Source organism: Papio anubis, chromosome 2 (assembly GCF_008728515.1).
Source record: "Papio anubis isolate 15944 chromosome 2, Panubis1.0, whole genome shotgun sequence".
Taxonomy (NCBI): domain Eukaryota; kingdom Metazoa; phylum Chordata; class Mammalia; order Primates; family Cercopithecidae; genus Papio; species Papio anubis.
In genome coordinates this window covers 160265903-160279118 of record NC_044977.1, presented here as the reverse complement: position 1 = coordinate 160279118, position 13216 = coordinate 160265903, and the positions used below count along the sequence as shown (strand labels likewise).

At 37.0% G+C, this 13216-nt stretch overlaps 1 protein-coding gene across 25 annotated transcripts in view; it reads left to right on the top strand.

Moving 5' to 3' along the window:
- NEK11 (NIMA related kinase 11) overlaps positions 1-13216 on the top strand; it is a 317965-nt gene that overhangs the window by 217935 nt on the left and 86814 nt on the right. The gene's annotated exons all lie outside the window — the stretch shown is intronic.

Below are 13216 nucleotides of genomic sequence, written 5' to 3'. Positions count from 1 at the left end.
TTATAGCCTTTTTCTGGCTTATTCCACATCTCCATATGGGAAGCCTCAGTCATAACACAGGTCTTTGATTTTCTCACCTGACCATCACCCTGTGATCTGTTTAATTGTATATCAAATACACTTATTTGATACATTTAACATTTAACAAGTACATTTAACATTCAAGCATGACTTAAGACCAGGAAGGCTTTTTCCTCTCTGGACCTCAGATCAGATGACTAATTTTCAAGCTAGGCTCCTTGGAGACCTCCAGGATGAGGGGTTGGGGATACTAAGCAGCATGAGAACAGAAGCTATGTCTGTACTGCTCATCTCTGTTATTCCAGAGTCTAACACTGTGTCTGGTGCAGAAGAGGCTCTTAAAAAATATTTTAAAATATTTATGGTCGAAGGTGGGGGCTCACACCCGTAATCCCAATGTTTTGGGAGGCTGAGATGGGAGGATCACTTGAGGCTAGGAGTTTGAGACCAGTCTGGGCAACATAGCAAGACCCTGTCTCTAAACAAATTTTTTAAAATTCAGCCAGGCATGATAGCCTGCACCTGGAGTCCTAACTCTGTGGGATGCTGAGACTAGGAGAATCCTTGAGCCCAAGAGATTTAGGCTGCAGTGAGTTGTAATTATACCACTGTACTTCGGCCTGGGTGCCAGAGTGAGACCCTATCTCAAAAATATATATTATTGTCATAATTTCTATAAAGTAAAGGGGTGCAGTGCAGTTTTCTTACACGGATATATTGCATAGTGGTAAAGTCTGGGCTTTTGGTGTAATCATCACCTGAATATGGTACATTATACCCATTAAGTAATTTTTTATCCCTTACCTCTCTCCCAACTTCCTACTCTTCTGAGTCTCCAACATCCATTATTCCACACTCTATATCCATATGTACACATTATTTAGCTCCTACTTATAAGTGAGAACATTGGTATTTGACTTTCTGTTTCTGAGTTGTTTCACTTAAGATAATGGCCTCCGGTTCTTTCTATGTTGCTGCAAAATTCAAGATTTTATTCTTTTTTTGTGGTTGAATAGTATTCCATTGTGTGTGTGTGTGTGTGTGTGTGTGTGTGTGTGTACTGTTGTTATCCAATCATCCTTTGATGGACACTTAGGTTGGTTCCATATCTTTGCTGTTGTGAATAGTGCTGCAATAAACATAAAAGTGCAGGTATCTTTTTGATATAATGATCTTTTCCTTTGGGTATATACCCAGTAGTAGGATTGCTAGATTGAATGATAGTTCTTTGAGAAATCTCCATACTATTTTTCATACAGGTTGTACAAATTTATATTCCTACAAAAATACTGTATAAGCTTTCCTTTTTTTCTGTATCCTCATCAACATCTGTTATTATTTGTCTTTTTAGTAATAGCCATTCTGACTGGTGTAAGATGGTATCTTCTTGTGGTTTTAATTTGCATTTATCTGATGATTAGTGATGTTGAACATGTTTTCATATGTTTTTTGGCCATTTGTGTCTTCTTTTGAAAAGGTCTGTTCATGCATATCCTTTGCCCTCTTTTTATTCAAGTTAGTTGGTTTTTTTTTTTTTATGATGGTTGTTCGAGTTCTTCATAAATTCTGGATATTAGTCCCTGCCAGATTCATAGTTTGCAAATATTTTCTCCTATTCTGCAGATTGCCTGTTTATGCTGTTGATTTGTTTCTTTTGCTATGCAGAAACATTTTAGTTTAACTAAGTCCCATTTGTCTATTTTTGGTTTTGTTTCTGGTGCTCTTGTAGTCTTAGTCATGAATTCTTTGCATAGACCAATGTCCAGAAGAGTTTTCTCTAGGTTTTCTTAAAAATCTTTTTTTACTCCAATAGGTTTTTGGGGAACAGTTGGTGTTTGGCCACATGAATAACTTCTTTAATGGCAATTTATGAGATTTTGGTGCACCCATCACCCAACCAGTGAACACTGTACCCAGCGTGTAGTCTTTTATCCCTCACCACCCTCACCCTTTTCCCCAAGTCCCTAAAGTCCAAATGTATCAATCTTATGCCTTTGTGTCCTCATAGCTTAGCTCCCACATGAGTGAGAACATAGGATGTTTGGTTTTCCATTCCTGAACTACTTCACTTACAATAATAGTCTCCAATTCCATCCAGGTTGCTGCAAATGCCATTATTTCATTTCTTTTTATGGCTGAATAGTACTCCATGGTGTGTGTACCACATGTGTATGTGTATCACATTTTCTTTATCCACTCATTGATTGATGGACATTTGGGCTGGTTCCATATTTTCGCAATTGCAAATTGTGCTGCTATAAACAGCATGTGCAAGTGTCTTTTTCATATAATTACTTCTTTTCCTCTAGGTAGATAACCTAGTAATGGGATTGCTGGATCAAATGGAAGATCTACTTTTAGTCCTTTAAGGAATCTTCATACTGCTTTCCGTAGTGGTTGTACTAGTTTACATTCCCATCAACAGAGTAAAAGTGTTCCCTTTTCACTGCATCCATGCCAACATTTATTATTTTCTGATTTTTAAAATTATGGCCATTTTTTGCAGAAGTGAGGTGGTATCACATTATGGTTTTTATTTGCATTTCCCTGATACTTAGTGATGTTGAGCATTTTTTCATATGCTTGTTGGCCATTTGTATATCTTCTTTTGCGAATTGTCTACTTATGTCCTTAGCCCAAATTTTTATGGGTTTTTTTTTTTCTTGCTGATTTGTTTGAGTTCTTTGTAGATTCTGAGTATTAGGGCTTTGTTGGATATATAGATTATGAAGGTTTTCTTCCACTCTGTGGGTTGTCTGTAAACTCTGCTGATTATTTCTTTTACTGTACAGAAGCTTTTTAGCTTAATTAAGTCCCATCTATTTATCTTTGTTTTTGATGCATTTGCTTTAGGGTTCTTGGTAACGAAGTCTTTGGCTAAACCAGTGTCTTACAAGGGTTTTTTCCGATGTTATCTTCCAGAATCTTTATGGTTTCAGGTCTTAGATTTAACTCTTTGAGCCATCTTGAGTTGATTTTTGTATAAGGTGAGAGATGAGGATCCAGTTTCATTCTTCTACATGTGACTTGCCAATTATCCCAGCACCATTTGTTGAATAGGATGTCCTTTTCCTACTTTATGTTTTTGTTTGCTTTGTTGAGTATCAGTTAGCTATAAGTATTTGGCTTTATTTCTGGGTTCTCTATTCTGATCCATTGGTCTTTGTGTCTGTTTTTATACCAGTACCATGCTGTTTTGATGACTATGGCCTTATAGTATAGTTTGAAGTGAGTTAATGTGATGCCTCCAGATTTATTATTTTTGCTTAGTCTTGCTTTGGCTATGCAGGCTCTTTTTTCGTTTCATATGAATTTTAGGATTTCTTTTTCTAGTTCTGTGAAGAATGATGGTGGTATTTGATGGGAATTGCATTGAATTTGTAGACTGCTTTTTGGCAGTATGGTCATTTTCATAATATTGATTCTACCCATCCATGAGCATGGGATGTATCTCCATTTGTTTGTGTCATCTATGATTTCTTTCATTAGTGTTTTGTAGTTTTCCTTGTAGAAATTTTTCACTTACTTGGTTAAATGTATTCCTAGGTTTTTTTTGTTTGTTTGTTTTTGTTTTTGTGGCTATTGTAAATGGAGTTGCCTTCTTGACTTGGTTTTTAGTGTTATTGTTATTGGTGTACAGAAATGCAATAGATTTTGGTATGTTGATTTTGTATCCTGAAATTTTACTTAATTTGTTCATCTAATCTACCAGTTTTTGGAGAAGTCTAGCATTTTCTAGGTATAAGATCATATGATCAGCAAACTGAAATAATTTTACTTTCTTTTTTCCAATTTGGGTGCTATTTATTTTTCTCTTGCCTGGTTGCTCTAGGTAGGACTTCTAGTACTGTGTTGAATAGGAGTAATGAAAGTGGGCATTCTTAACTTGTACCAGGTTTAGGGGAATTACTTTCAACTTTTCCCCACTCAGTATGATGTTGTCTGTAGATGTGTCATATATGGCCTTTATTATTTTGAGGTAGGGTTCTTCTATGCCTCATTTGTAGAAGGTTTTATCATGATAGAATGCTGACTTTTTTCAAATGCTTTTTCTGCATCTATATAGATGATCATATGATTCTTAAACATTTTATGTGGGTACATATTTATGGAGTATATGAGATATTTTAAAATAGGCATACAATACATAGTAATCATATCATGGAAACTGAGGTTTGGGTCTGGAAAAATGCTTGGGGTACTTCCTGGAGCCTTTCTTTCTTACCAGCCTGCCAGTGTTTTTCCAAGTTAGCACCAGGGCTGGGGAGGGACAAGGTGCTCTTACATGGCCTGGATTGCATGATCCCCTAGTGGAAAGCTGGATCATAGAGGAACACTCTCTCTCTGCCTCCCATATTAGGGCTTTACTCACAGTTCTCAGTCAGTTGTTGGCATGAAGGCTGTCTACCCATCCTCTCTTCACTGAGATCTTTCCTTTTCCAGTGAATTCCTCTGTTCTTTCTTGAATAAAAGATTATAGTGGATCTCTGTGCACTATTTTGCTTTTTCCATGTGAAATGTTTAAAAATATTTTTAGGAGAAATTAGATGTAGACCCTGTTCTTTTCTCAGTTTCAACCAAAATTATCTTCACTCTTATCTACTTTATAAATTGAATTTCTATAAAAGATTGTATCTTGAAAAAGATAGATTCCACTGCTAAAAATTGAAATAACACTGATTGAATAGTTAATATCCAAATTCCTTTCTAAACTGGGTGCTTTTTTTTTTCCTTAAAGAAATGAGCATTAGAATCATGGAGTAAAAATACACATTTATCTATGCTTGAAGCCCCACTAACGTGACAAAAAAGGAATAAAGCTGATATAAACCTACAGAAAAAAAGAGAATGTAAGAGGAGATGGAAGCAGATGAGAGCTTTAGTGAACTTGAGAAAGATATAAAGCAGATGGATGAGTGATAACTGATTTAGAAAACAGAGAAAGCTGGCCAGGCGTGGTGGCTCACACCTGTAATCCCAGCACTTTGGGAGGAGCTAGGGTGGATCACGAGGTCTGAGTCAGAGACCATCCTGGCTAACATGGGTAAGAAATCTGTCTACTAAAATACAAAAAAAATTAGTTGGGAGTGGTGGGGTGGGCACCTGTAGTCCAGCTACTTGGGAGGCTGAGGCAGGAGAATGGAGTGGAGCAGGGCCCGAGGAGCTTGCAGTGAGCTGAGATCACACCACAGCACTCCAGCCTGGGCGACAGAGCAAGACTCTGTCTCAAAAAAAAAAAAAAACAACAACAACAGGGAAAGCTGAAAGCTAAGTGCCTGAGATGTATATAGGAAAGAAGGGAGGGTAAGGTGTAGGCTAAGAGAAGCAAGGCAACTGAACCTACAGAATCTCATAAATGCTCGAGATTTGGAGGCCTCAACTACCTCTGAAGGCATGGTATAGGTGAAAATTAAAATGGGAAGGTTGGTTGACAGTGTGCATAAGAAGAAATAGACTCCAGGTGCCTTTCTCTCCACTGGCAAAGCCACAATATTCCTCTCCACAGTCAAGACAGAAGAAAATAGACTCAATTTGGTGGAACATTGAATCAGGAAGGTTCTGGATTTAGGGATACCAAAGGAAAGGGTGATGTGATGTAACAAAGAGATGAATTGAAAGTCTTCATATTAAGTTATGAAATCCCCAGATACCCTTCCTACTTGGCTTCTGAAACACTGGAAGAACAGCATGGACTCCTTCAGGTTCAGAAAAACAGGGACTCTTTAGAAGATATCTCTCTGAAAGCATTTACCAGCCTGAGAATCCTAAGGATGTTAACATTTCCTCAACAAAATGGTGGGAATGAGTCCTACCAGTTGACAATCCCTGAATCTACAGAAAGAGCTTAAACTGACTTTTAATGTTTCACACTTACATGTGAACATGTAACAATGCAGTAGCCAGTATCTGAGGAAATCTAACCAAAAAGAGAAATCAAGACAAAAATATACAAAGAACTCAGGAAACAGACAATATAGGCAAGAAAATAAAAATTCAAAAACTATGTATCCACAAAAGTTTTTTAAAATAAAAAATTAAAGAAGCAATATTAAAATTCTAAAAGATAGCAGAGGATATTATCTCTGTGAAACAAATAATACAGAGAATAAGAAAGAGCTCTGGAAGTTATAATTTTAATAGCAGAAATAAAAAATTCAGTAGAAGGTTTGGAAGATAAAGTGAGGAAATTTACCAGAATATAATTAATAAATGATAAGAAAACAAAGTGATTCATCTAGGTGATTTAGGTACCTAACAAACAGAAATTCCAGGAAAAAGGAACAGAAAATGAAAAAAATTGTCAAATAAATAAGAAAAATATCTAGAGAGAATCAAACAGACCACTTATAAAGTATCAGAGAAAAGAGTGGTGTCTTATTTTTCAACAAATACCTAAAAGCTAGAAGACAATAAAGTTTGAACCTACAATTATTTATCTATCCAAACTATCAGTCAAGTGTGAGAAAGGAAGAAAGACATTTGCAGGAATCCAGTATCAAAAACGAGGTCTGAAAAATATCTACCCCCCATGACTTTTCTTAGGAAGTTCCTAGAGGATATGCTTCATCAAACATAAGAGTCAATCAAGAAAGAGGAAGACATGAACTTCAGGAGATAGGAAATCCAATATAGGAGAGAGGTTAAGGGGATTCCCAGAATGAGAATAAAGAAAGGTCACTGAACAATAGCTGGGCAACAGGCCTGGAAAACAATCCATTTAGACTAGAATGAGTCTGAGAATTCCAAGGGGTGAATAAATATCTCCTAGAGAGGAATGGAACTAATGGATAACCCATTTGGATTTTATCATAATTAGAGGAGTTTTCAGTTCCTTTGGTGAGTGTAAGGATGAATTAGAATGAAGATTAGAAAACTAAACAAAGTAAAAAATCCAGGACAATTATGAACTCCTGGAAAAACAAAAAGTCATTTTTAAAAGAAAATATTAGTAATCTGCACACATTGAGTGCTTAGCTTTGTACAATATTTGCATAGTCATAATTTAAACTTCCAATTATTTTTAAAATGTGATGTAACTATATTAGAAAGATGGAGGAAAGAAAAATATTTGTAAGCATATGTGTGCATATGTGTGTGTATGTGTGTGTGTGTTTGTATAACAGAGAGAGGAAAGAACAAAATTCACATTCCCCATGTATAGTAGGATGTCCATAGATAGTCTAAAACAGAAAAGTTTTAAAAAATGGTTGTATAAACATGTGCTATAGAGAGATAAAGGTAAATACAAAAAAAAAAAAAACAAGTTAAAGAGTTGAATATGGTCAACTTTGGAGACTGGAACTTGAAGGTGAGGCAAGAAGCTGCCTTGTTTTTAACATTAAAAGCTTTGACTTAAGGAAGTACTAGGTACATGAATTCTTAGATTAGAAGTCAATTTTTAAAAAGAAGTAAATGTTGGAAAGCAAAGAGCCCAATTCTGCCCTCCATTACTTTAGTGTGCCTGCTAGTAAGTCTGGATTAAGACTTTTGGACACTTTGATTACTGAGAAGATTATAGTAAACTAAATTTGTAAATTAAAAAGAAGCTAGATTATAAAATAAAAAATACATATACCCTGAAGTTGTAATAGCTTCTTTTCAGATTGTCTGATTGCAAGGTTCTGAATACGTTCATTAAATGTATTTTTCAGTTTTGCTTGTGTTCTGGCTTGCATCCTGCTTGCGTCCTGGCATCTGCTTGTGTCCTGGCATCTACTGGGATGATTTATAGGACATTTCAGTGCTCATTCCATGTAACTGCTAAAGTGCTTGCTGCCCAAAACTGTGCAACACAGGAAGCCCCTTAATCCTTCTACTGCTTCTTATGACTATGATGACCCCTTATTGTGACCTCTTATGTTAACAGAACAGTAGAATGTAATTAATGCTGCTGCTGAAATGGAAGTTCTTTGATTATGACTACAGACATTAAGATGATGGGAGCACATGCTTTTGAAATACCTGTCTGGTGTGGAAACTCATAGCAGGACCCTCATTACACATGAGAACTTTATTGCTTTCAGGACTGCAAGAACTTCCTGTCATTACATAGAAATCATGAAGACAATCCCATCACATTGTCTTATAAGGGTCTAACACTGCCCAGGTAACTGGTGTCTGTTTTGGTCCTATTACATTTTTGGGAGGCCCACTAACTATAATAATAGTTAAAGCTTATTAATCATTGTGGTTGTTAATATACGTCAGAATGTTAACAGGATCCAGGGGCAATTTAAGCTTAAATATGTCAGAGTATAAGCTTTGTCACTTCAAAATGAAACCTCTGTGAATGAACTGGCTTTACTCATGCTCAGTATCTGCCTGGGCACTTTGGTAATGCCCAGGTGCCTGCAGAGCATGTCAAGATAGGTATGTATCTTCTACAGACATCTTCAAGAGCTTCTTCTGTCTCTTAACCAGAGAAGAAAGAAAAACAGACATACACATGTCCTTTCCGGTAATTTCAACCAAGAAATTTTTAACTTTGAAACCCTGAAAATGCTGTGTGTAGTGGTTCGACCCCATTCCTGACCCCGATTTAGTTTGAATTCTGCTTGGAACAGGGAGTGTGATATTTTTCCTTCTTACATCACAGGTGAGTGAACTGAATGAATGAGTTAGCATTTGTGTGGCTTCAGTAGATCCTGAAGATGATCTTTTGCATTTCAAGTTCAGTGTGTCAGTCTCCTTTATAGCATCAAGATTAGATTAAAGCCTTGAGATCAGTGATTTTCACCTTGAGCATGCATCCAGATTACTTAGAGGGCTTAAAATACAGGTTTGGTATGTGTCCAAGAATTTGTATTTCTGACAACTTCCTACATGATGCTGATGCTCTGGGTCCAGACTGTACTTTAAGAACTATGGCTTTATAGTCCTTAAGCCCTGAAAGGATTATTGTACACACTCACTCCAATTTATACTTCAAACAGAACAATACTAAAGTGTAAAATAAAAGTTTTGTTTCCAAAAATTATAGAGAACTTAAAAGCTATAAGCTAAAATGAAATGTTTTCTTCCTAGATTTTTTTTTCCTCTTTTTGTGATCCTGTCCTGTGTGATGGGCTATCTGGCACTGTGTATAAGAGTTACTGAGCTTCCTTAGAAGCTCAGTATCCACATCAGGCATTTAGAGAGGTCTGGAAGGTTCAAGGCATTGTATTAAGAGTTGGATATTGAGACTCATTTGGAATATGGTCCTTGTCATGAGGTGGGCTCCTGGACAGACCAGTGCATAGTTTTGTGAAACTACCAGGGAATACCTACTAGGTGCTTTTTTCATACATGGAAAACAAATTGTCGTACATGAAGGCCCCTCATTTACAAAACTCTAAATTCCCATCAAAATTTCCCATGGGATACAAGAAGCAAGACCAGACATGAACAGGATAGTAAGTGATTCTAGGCAGAATTAGGAGAAAGAAAGAGGGAAGAAATGAAAAGGGAACAGAAAAAAAGGCCAGAATGAGGGCATGGGAAATAGCCAATAATATAGCCAATAGCGATTTTACTGAGGGCAGATACTTTGAAACATGACATTTCAATAGTTGAAATTTGTATCCTCGATTTCTTTTCCTCTTCCTCCTTCCCTACAAATGTTTGTAAAGTTTGTATTATAAGCCAGATGTCACAGAGTGACGAAGAAAACAAGTCCCTGTCTTAATGATTTCCCAGTCTAGTCAGGGAGACAGATCATTGCAGAACACTGTGATGAGTACACCACACACTGTGAACAAGGCAAATGTGTGTTGGGTATGTACTGGAGTACAACCCTAGTGCAATGTACAGTATCCCTGCTACAAAGTATATTAACTTCAATGAAACCATAATATATGCGTATTAAATGAATTAATGATTGGTGAGTTTCTCTTTTAGCTATGTAAACTTGATTACTGGAACTTCTTTCTAGTTAACACCAATATACATAATGTTCTTTGCTATCAGTATGCTAATAAGAGTAATTAATAATATTGTTGTAGGGATTTATTTATATTACAAACTCTTCTCCTTGCCACCTCCCCTTGCTACACATGGATCAAATGGAGCTGTCTGACAAGGTAGCAGACACGTAGCAGGTTCTCCGCAAGTTGTCACTAATCCTGAATCTGTTGCATTCTTTGGAGTTTTAAAGAAGTTGTAAAAAATTAAATTTTTCACAAGACATAAATCTCTATTAAAACATAAACAGAAGGGATAATGGAAAACAGATATTGTGCATCCACATCAAAACGATCCAACTGGCTTATGATCCAAAATATCCCTTCTCTCTTCCAGTGAAAGTGGTCGCAATGTGTCAGTAACCAAAGATAAAACAGTATGTTGAAATATCTGTGAGACTAGCATGAGAAATTTTTTTCTGTCAATGTGAAAAACATAATAGTGCAAGATTAACTGACAGTAAGTCATCACCACACTTAATGACTTAAGAGTTTGAAGAGCTTAAGCAAGGGAAGTTTGTAAGGGATTCAGAAGCCCTGATACTTTCTCTGGTCTATATCAGTGTTACTGTTTAGCAGAGATTAAGGAATTATTACCAAAGTTCTGTGGAAGAATTGAGGGGTAACAATTTTCAAAAAGCAAAACTGATCAGACGTATTAACACACTAAAGGAATCTTAATGGGAAGTGAGGTTTTGGAGCATCTGTGAAATTCTAATTACTTCTGTAACAACATCCAGTTTGGATGTACAAAGCCTTTTTATAAATATAGTTTACCAAGGACATGTATCATTCTGCTGATAACTTTTCTCAGCTAGAAGTACAGCTAATTTGGCTAGGCACGGTGGCTCACGTCTGTAATCCCAGCACTTTGGGAGGCCAAGGTGGGTGGATCAAATGAGGTCAGGAGTTCAAGACCAGCCTGGCCAACATGGTGAAACCCTCTGTCTACTAAAAATACAAAAATTATCCAGGCATCGTGGTGGGTGGCTGTAATCCCAGCTACTCAGGGAACTGAGGCAGGAGAATCACTTGAACCCAAGAGGTGGAGGTTGCAGCAAGCCGAGATCACGCCACTGCACTCCAGACTGGGTGACAAGAGCAAGACTCCATCGCAAAATAAATAAAATAAAATAAAATAAAATAAAATAAATAAAGCAGTACAGCTAACTTCCCAAACATTTAAGAATGTTAAAGTTTGTAGATTACCTTGGCTCATAATGTAGTTACTAAGATATGGAGACAGAATTTTCATTTCTAAGAAGTTCAAAGAAAATGAAGTCAGAGGTCATCTTCCATCTTTCTCACTGAGCAGTGATGATCCTAAACAGTTACTATAGTAACATGTGATCTGTTATCTGAGCAGTAATAACATATACCCATTTCTACATTTCAAGTCACTGCTTTCAAAGCACTCTCCTTGTTTGTTAAAGGTGACCTTTTCAAATCGTGCTCTAAAAAAATACAACAGTAGTATCCTAACCTACAGGATAAAATTCAAACTCCTAACCTGACACACAAGATTTTTTTTCTGGCCTTGGTGCTATACATCTAGGTTTATCAATCCCTTCCTCACACCTTACATTCCAGTACCACCAAACTTCTTGACATTTCCATGAATATACTATGTTGTTTCACACCTCTGAGCTTTCACACTACTTGATCCTTTGTAGAAAATGCTTCCCCTCCCAACTGCTTGGCAGCTCTACTTCTGTCTTTCTATTCATTCACTAAGTGATTGTTGAAAAAAAAATTGTATGCCATACTATGTGTTGGCCTCTGAGAACATTATAGTGAACACAACCTTGCCCTGCCCTGACAAATACCAGAATTATAAACCTTCTACTTCTCTGTGAAGCTTTCCTTGGGTTGCCAACTGATTAGACCATATCCAAATAAGGCAAATACCCAGTTGTAACCAATAAAGCTGGTTCTGTACCTCACTTCCATTTTCTGTCAATAACTGCTGCTTGCCCACACTGCAGAACAGAGTTCTCCAAACCTCTTGTGGTTCTGAGGGCTGTGCCATTCATAAATCATTCTTTGCTTAAATAAACAGTTAAATTTGTCTCCAGAGGCTGGGGAGGAGCGAGGAGAGGAAGATAGGAAGAGATTGGTCAATGAGTATAAAGTTAAAATTAGATAGGAAGAATAAATTTTGGTATTCTATTGCACAGTTGGGTGACTGTGGTTAGCAATATCATATTGTACATTTCAAAATAGCTAGAAGAGAAGATTTTGAATCTTCTTACCATGAAGAAATGATGAATGTATGAGTTGATGGATATGCTAAATACACTGATTTGATTTTTATATAATGTACATTTATCTAAACACCACATTGTATCCCATAATTGCATACAATAATTATGTGTCAATGAAAACAAAATTAAAAACATTTTTAAGATATTTAAGAAATTAATTTTTTCAAAGTTATTCTTTTAACCCTACATTCTAAAAACTTACTGTAACTTAGGTCTTCTACAAAGACTATGTACCAATATAGTGATTTCAAAACTGGTTTTAAGGTAAATACAGAAATATTTTTTATGTATTTGTTTCTTATCTTGACCTACCATAAAAGCTCAATTCCTATATTGGTCATCTATGGATGCGTATCAATTAACTCAAAAACATATGGGCTGAAAACAATGATAATAATTTAATATTTCTCATGGTTGCTGTAGGTCATGAATTCAGGAGGGTGTAACTGGCTGGTTGTGTCTCAGGGTCTCTCATGAGTTTGCAGTTAGCTATCACCCAGGGCCACAGTCTTCTGAAGGCTTGACTGGGGCTGGAGGTTGCATTTCCCAGGTGACTCACACAGCTGACCTCAGATCCCCTCCACACTGGCCTTCCCACAGGGAATCTTGAGTGTCCTCAAGGCTAATAATATGAGATACTGGGCACAGTTTTTAGACTGGCCAACATTGCTGCCTTGGGAACCTGGTTGTGGCTGGTATTTCTACCCCAAACCTGCCTGGATGGACTTCATGTGGCCTCTGCTTCTTCTCATTGCCTTTTTTTTTTTTTCCAGACAGGGTCTCACTCTATTGCCTGGGTTTGAGTACAGTGGCGCAATCATGGGTCACTGCAGCCTTGACCTCCTGGGCTCAGGGTAATCCTCCTGCCTCAGCCTCCCATGCAGCAGGGACTACAGGCACGTGCCATGATGCCTGGCTAATTGTTTTTTGTATTTTTTGTAGAGATGGGGTTTTGCCATGTTTCTCAGGCTGGTCTTGAACCCCTGGACTCAA